Raw genomic sequence first — 7,757 nt, forward strand, 5'->3', positions numbered from 1 at the left:
AGTCCCATCCTGTCTCTCAACTCTTCAGTCATAATCCTGGGCCCCCCAGGCCTCACGTTTAAGGACACACTGTACATCCATGTAATCATTATTTTTCCTAAACCTGTCACGCAATAAATACTGTATCAACAGTCCTTTTATCTGGAATAAAATGCATCTCTTCAATATTCACTCTTTCCTTCACAATAGTTTTCAGGACTTTCTACTTCCTTCATTATCTGGTCAGAAAGTTTTTTTTTTTTTTTTTTTTCCTCCTTACAGGGTATGACCCTTTCCCTTATAGATTTCTAATCATGCTCTTCAACCAGTCATCAGCAAGACCACACTCGTATATAATTTCTCAAATCAGTAAGTAACTGCACACAACATCTCTGGAGAACAACATTTTGGCAGTCAACCCAAACACACCTGCATTCTGCCAGTTACGAAGTTCACAGTATTAACATCAATTAAATGGTAAGGGTCAAACACTGGATCAGCTGTCTCCATAGCTTTCCTGTTCCAGTCAAACTCCTCATTCAGTTCTCTACAAGTCCTTATTATCGTCATCATCCATCACTACCCTTCCTTCATTATACTGTACTTCACACGATGTTCACTCATGACATCCCTGTTTTCTATTGACACCTGTTTAGCCACTTTAAATACTACATTCCTCCTTTCAGCACTATTCAGGCTATCCAATAAAAGTCTCTGCGACTCAGACTATACCCTGTATACCTCCTTCCCAGCTCTACATTTAGTAGTAAGGTAATCCTTTCTGTTAACACCCCTTTCCCAGTCCTGACTGTTCTTTCTCTTTAAATGTAGCCTTCACACCCTAATCCCACCAGCACGTTACCTTATGTCATGGTCCAGCCTCACACCTAATCAGTAGGGGAAGGCGGTGATGGTTCGGACATTAAAAAAAATATATATATTTATAAAAATTCAGGTTTAAGCAGGAGTGTAATCTGGTTTATGTTAAAATGTTACCACATCATTTGGCTCTTTTGGTTGATAATATGAAATTGTTAGCTCTTTTTAGCTTTAAGCTATTGTTAACGAAACGTAAGTGACTAAATCGTCCGAACCATCCCTACCAATGGTGATGGTTCGGACAGTAGGGTGGGATGGTTCGGCCATATGTATTACCCACGACACTCCTAGCTCAGACTCTGTCGGGTGAGGAGGTCTGGCCGATTTCTCTCGAGCTCTGAACTCTGGTTCGTTTACTCGTGACGATTTTCGCCTGTTTTCCTCGTTTTTTGCCTGTTTAGGACTTAGTCCCTGGCATAGAGGAAGAATTTTTGCTACTTTCCAGGTTTTTTCTCTGACTTAGTCTCCGATTGCCTGGGTGTGAGTGGGAGTGTGCGTGTGTTTGTGACTGTGTGTGTGTGGGGGTGTTTTTTTTTTTTTTTTTTTTTTTTTTGGCCTGCCGTTAGTGTCCCTCACCGTAGTACGACGCCGAACCCTGAAGGGGTGCCGTTAGGGCACTTCCATGAAGGGGGGCCTTTAGGGCCTGGTTATAGGAGGCGGTGAGGGCGGCTCTGTTAGATTAGGGAAGACCCGAAAGGGGCAGTGGCGGGGCCTCCCATCGCCCTTTAGAGGGCTGGGAGCATAGGTTGCCCGTCACTGTAGGGACCTGGCCACTTTTGCTGTTTTTTGTTTGTTTGTGCTGTTTGAGTGGTTGTGTGTGTGAGGTGTGTGTGTGTGTGTGTGTTTTGAGTTTTTTTTTGGCTGCTGCTGTGAGCAGATGAAGGGATCCAGCATCCCTAGGCCCCAGGGGCATTCCCGCCTCCCGCTTCCTCAGTCGAGGCCCTCCATCCCGTGTCCTGCCACAGGCACGAAGCGGGAGCGTCACAGCTCTGACTCGAGCTCCCACTCGTCAGCTCACGAGGTTTCCTGTGCCAACCCCTCTCTACCCAAGTCTGCGGGAGTGGTACCTCGCTCGCGTGGTGCCTCTACCCGTTCTGCTAAGGCAGCCCGCAGACATGAGGCTATGGAGGAGGTTGCACCTGCTCCTCCCTCTCTCTCTTCCACCAAGGGCACTTCAGCTTCCCTACGTGCAGTTGCCAGCCCTAATCCACGGCAAGGCACCCCCGTTAACCGAGCCCTCGGTCCGCAGCCTCGCGCTCCCACCTGCGCACCCTCTCACGAGCCTAGGCCGGCTAGGTCTCCTCGTATTCTCGAGCGGCTGGAGGTCCCGTCGGAGGCTCCTGCTGCGACTCAGATCTCCCCCTCGGCTGAACCTGCTCTGCATGATGATGAGGGTTTCACCCCCGTGGTACGCAAGGGATCGAGGCGTGCTCGCCAGGGAAACGGCCCTTCTCCGGCAGTACGCACTGGGCCTCCCATCAGGGGTCCCTCTGCTGCTCGTCCCTCCGTGACAGTAGCTGTGCGTCCGCCGCCCCGCTCTGCATTCCCAGCTTTCCGTGTGCCGGTACAGGACGGGCATGCGACGAGTTACGACGCCGTCGCTGCACTAGAGCGTCACCTGCCAGGGCTACGCTGCTCCAACCTGATAGGTCGGGATGGAAGCTCGGTGTTGGTGCCGAAGGACGAGGGAGCCTACGACCTCTTAAGAACAGCTCTGCAGGACGAGGCCTGCCCTGTGAAGCTAGTCGAGCTGACGCCCGGCCAACAGTCTACGAAGGCAGTTGTAATGGGTTATCCCTTGCGAATGCCTATGGAGATACTGCTCCAGCATCCTCAGGTCGAAGAGGCAACCCGCTGCCAGAAAGCGCGGACCAGGGAGGAGACTCGACAGGTCATCGTCACCCTGCGGGGTCCTCTGATCCCTGTTATCGACCTGGGGAACTGGGGAGAGTACCACCTCCGCCCCTTCACCCCCGAGCCACTCCGCTGCTACAGATGCCAGCGATACGGGCACCACAGAGCCAATTGCAACCGGCCTGTGATCTGTGGGATATGCAGTGCCCCACACGACACGGAGAGATGCCTTGCAAAATTCAAGGCCAAGGAGCCAGTCTCCACCCGCTGCCCCAACTGCTCGGGGAAACACCATGTGTGGCACCCCAGCTGTCCAACCAGAATTGCTCTGGTCGATCGTGGCCGAGAATTCCAAGCTGCCTGGGTGAGAGAGAAGCAGGCGAGCAGCAGCAATCCGGCACCTCCGGGCACTTTCATTTGGGGGCAGCAACGTCGTCCAGCAGCGACTGCACCCCCAGTACTAGACGAGAGAGCGTTTCCGCCACTTCAACCTGCTCTCACTCGTCACACGACGACCGCGGAAGTCCATCACTCTCCTCCACCCAAAGTCCAGAAGATAGTCGAGGAGTCTCCTCCACCAATGCCTCACAACACGGACTCTCCTCTCATAGTGTTTACCAGAGAGGAACTGCGAATGCTGGGCACAGAAATTGCCAGAAGCCTGGCTCAGATGCTGGGGTCGATCCTCGGCAGGCCTCTGGAAACGGCGCCACTTGTACAGGCCGTCAACATCATGGTCGACCGAGTGGTGGAGGCAAAGGAACACCCTTGCCCTTCTGCCCTGGCACCTCCAGCATCATCTCCCACACAGACAACCATGGAGGAACCGCTACCCAACCAGCCTCATCTGCCTCGCCCTTGCATGTCAGACATGACTCTGGGGCTCACACCAGCTACAGCAGCCATAGAGGAAGAGCAAAGGGCTCTTGGCCTCCAGACAGATCCTCCCCAATGCCAGACACAACTGTCAACCCCAGCCCAGACGATGGAGGAGGTTCGTCTATGTCTCTCTCCGGACGGAAGGACGACACCTCCCTCAGAATCCTCCAGTGGAACTGCCTAGGAGCACGGAGCAAGCTCCCGCTCTTGCAGGAGGCGGCTGTGAGGGACCGCCCCCATATCATATTACTGCAGGAGACCCTGCTCCCAGACAGTTCCACATTTCGTCTTACGGGTTACACCACCCATCTCCTCCCGTACGTTCGTGGCGTCACACGGGGATGTGCTGTTCTGGTTCAGGACCGCATTGCGTGCACGGATTGTGAGCCCCCTCCTTTCTGTGGACCTGATGTGGAGGTCCAGGGCGTGGTTCTCCACCTGGCTGAGTCGCCTCTGACGGTATATAACATATACCGGAGCCAGAGGGGCACTCTAGAGTTGGGAGATTTGTTCTCCCAAGCTGCTGGGGGAGCCGTGTATATAGGGGGCGACTTCAATGCCCACCACGCCCTTTTATCTTCGCCTCTTCAGTCCAATGAAGCAGGAGGGCACATCTCTTTGGTTCTGGAGGAGATGGGTGGTGTCTCCCTACTCAATGATGTGACAGAACCCACCTATATTGGGGGAGGTCGCCTCGATCTCTCCCTTGTCTCAACACCACTTGCGGGTCTGGCGTCGTGGTCACTCCACCCCCACCTTGCGAGTGATCACTTCGCTCTCAGGGTTAACCTGCCTCTCGCTCCCCTCCCGCCACCCCCACCTCCACCACCACGGTGGGACCTACGCAGGGCGAACTGGACTGCCTTCGCTCGTGCTCTCACAACGGCCTTCGAGACATCACCTCATGCCTCGGATCTCGATAGTCAGGCAGATCAGGTAGCACGCATTTTTGCGCAAGCTGCCTCTCTTGCCATCCCCGTGCAGCGACGCTCGGCGAGGTGCTACCGAGACGGCTGGATCTACTGCGACAGGGTCAAGGAATTGAACAGCAGACTCAATGCGGCTCGCAGGCAGTACCGGCGGCGCCGTACATCTCCGCACCGTCGGTACTTGGTTGCAGTGACACGCCATGTGGCTTCAGAGAAACGCCGCCTTAAGGAGGAGACGTGGATCGGATGGTGTCGGACGTTGGATTCTCACTCCACTCTCCGTGAGATGTGGAGAAGAATCAAGTCCATCTCCGATCCACGTCCCCCCCGTCCTCCATCTCATCCTGACCCTGCCGCTGAGGCCAGCCGTCTTGCTCAGCACTTCGCCGACCACTCTGCCTCGTCTAATCTCCCGCAGTCTGTCAGAGCCCTACAGGAACAGCTGTCCGCCTCTCGCACTGCAGCAATTCAGGCAGCATGTGATAGGCCTGACCCTGCTGACTGTCTCATCACCAGTGGGGAGCTCCATAAAGCGCTGCAGAGCAGAGAGGACACTGCGCCGGGGCTTGACGGCCTCACATACTCTGTCCTAGCAAATGCCGGAGATTATGGTAGAGCATGTCTACTTGACCTGCTCAACCTATCGTGGTCTGAGGGGCGTCTTCCGAGGTCGTGGAAGACGGCTGTTATCCACCCGATTCCGAAACCTCGTGATCCCGCTGCCATGCGCCCCATCTCCCTCCTCAGCTGTGTTGGCAAGACTGCTGAGAGGGTTGTGCGGGCTCGCCTTGCTTGGCGGCTGGGACCACTGCACCCAAGGATTTATGCTTTTCACCCTGGCAGGAGTACCACCCACTGCCTCGCATCATTCCTTGGGGAGCTGAGGGGAGGAAAGGGAATGGCCGTCTTCCTCGACCTTGAGAGGGCGTTTGAACTAGCGAACCCAACGGTTATCTTGGCGGCTCTTGCAGCCAGGGGTGTGGGAGGCAGGTTACTATCCTGGATCAAGGATTTTTTCAATGCTCGATCAGCGGGGGTCCGATTTCAGGGGCATCTCTCCCCTTTTTCTCACCATGACAATGGCACCCCTCAGGGAAGTGTCTTAAGCCCGCTCTTATTTAACATCTTGATGGAGGGGCTTTTAACCATTGACTATGGGCCTGGCATAACACTACTGTGCTATGCAGACGACCTAGCCCTCATTTTTACCTGCAGGGACTGTTTTTCGCAGGCATATTCTGCCCTCTCCTGCCTGCATGAAAAATGCAATGAGCTAGGGCTCAAAATAAATCTCACAAAAACCAAATGTCTGCCCTTTGGCCTCCGTCCCCCTGACTTCCCGGTGCTGCTCGGAGGCCACCAGCTCACCGTGGTCACTTCGCACCAGTATCTGGGGGTCTGGTTTGGCAGGGGCCTCACCTTTGGCAGCCACGTCCGATATCTGAGGGAGCGTGCCTTAACTCGCATGGCTGCCCTCCGATACCTTTCAAGACGGAGTCTGGGGGCATCATATGCAGTCCTCCGCACTTTTTACATCCACGCGATCCGCTCTCTTGTGGACTACGGAGCAATCTGCTTGTCTGGCCTCACACCGCCAATCTCCAGATCGCTGGAAGTCATCCAGAATGATGCTCTATGAATCATGCTGGGTGCTCCACGTTGGACCCGGATCACTAACTTACGGATGGAGAGTGGTTTGCCGTCGCTGGCGCACCGAATAGCACTACGAGTGACGCTTATCACTCACCAGTTAGTGCAGCGCCGACCAGAACTGCCAGTCTCTGCCCTGCTCCTACGACTACTACGACGACCACCTGAGCCGCTCCTCCAACGCGACTGGGCCCGAACCACAGCGGCTCTTATCCACAACCTGGAAGTCGCGCCTTGTCTCTGCCAAGGCCCTGATTCCCCATTTCCTGGGTTTCAACACCCACCGCCATGGAGGCCACCTCCATTCCACATTCTCACTCCAACGGAGGCAAAACCTCGCTCCTCTATCCCTGCCATCCTGCGACAAGAGGGTCTCAGTCAGGTGGCTGCTCTGCACTCCCGGGCTCGGCCACTTACTTTACAGATGGGTCGGTCCACCCTGATGGCTCTGCTGGGTCCGCTTTCGTCCTTGGAAGGACAGTTGAATCATGGCGCCTCTCCCCTGGTGTATCTGCATTTCAGGCAGAGCTCGCGGCAATTCTGGGTGCGTTGAGACATGCTCACCATCATCATTACCAATGCATCGTTGTTCATACAGACTCCCTTTCTTCTCTGCAGAGGTTGCGCTCATTCTCACTGCAAGACAATGTCTTTCTCATAACGGCCATCCATACATTTGCAACCCTCCTTGTCCAGAGAGGAGCCACTATCACTCTTCATTGGCTCCCAGGACATGTGGGGATCACTGGGAACGAAACAGCTGATGTCGCTGCACGCTCCGCCTGCTCTCTGCCAGAGATCACGTTCCCACTTCTCCCCAGCCCATCACATGTCCGTGGCACTTTGACTGCAAAAATAGGTAGGCTGTCTCGGGTAGAGCACCAGCTTTGCATCGCTGAAGGTTCCACATCTGCAACTTGGTATGCCACAGCCACATCATACTCTCCTTTGGTGCCTCCCCCAGGCCTGCCAAACTATCTTTTAGTGCGACTTAGAAGATTACGAATGGGATTCCCATGCTATAAGCAGATTAAAAATGCAGCAACAGATCCGTGTGCTCATTGCTTAGAGAGGTCGAATACGCCTCTCATCCATTACATACTTCACTGCCCTGCCACAGCTCATCTCAGATCTCGTCCCGCAGCTGGCTTTGCCCAGTCGGGCAACAATTATACTGACGCTGCTGGCATTGTGGCCAGAACACCTTTTAAAATTTTACTACAAACAGTTAGGGACTACCCCCCTCCTCGTTAAATACAGCTTGTGCGCTACATGTGCACCACTGACGGGCTCACTGTTTGCCCGTGTCTCAGCACTGCTGAGACGAATATCCAAACAACAACAACAATGTATTACCCAGCATATTCTTAAAATTGTGAGTTATATTGGATAAAACCAAACATTTATTAATTCAGAGATATTTAATTTACCTATAGTACAATATTAAATGAGATTGAAAGGGCAAGAGAGGGAGCATGTCTGATGATAAGCAAGAAGTGGAAGGAGAATATAAGAGAGTATGGAACAGTGGGTGCAAGGATTATATGGGTGAGGATGAAAGTAGGTATACAAGCGTGGGCGATTGTA

The sequence above is a fragment of the Coenobita brevimanus genome, chromosome 30 (assembly GCF_032717465.1).
Source record: "Coenobita brevimanus isolate Jiangsu-jjx chromosome 30, ASM3271746v2, whole genome shotgun sequence".
Taxonomy (NCBI): Eukaryota; Metazoa; Arthropoda; class Malacostraca; order Decapoda; family Coenobitidae; genus Coenobita; species Coenobita brevimanus.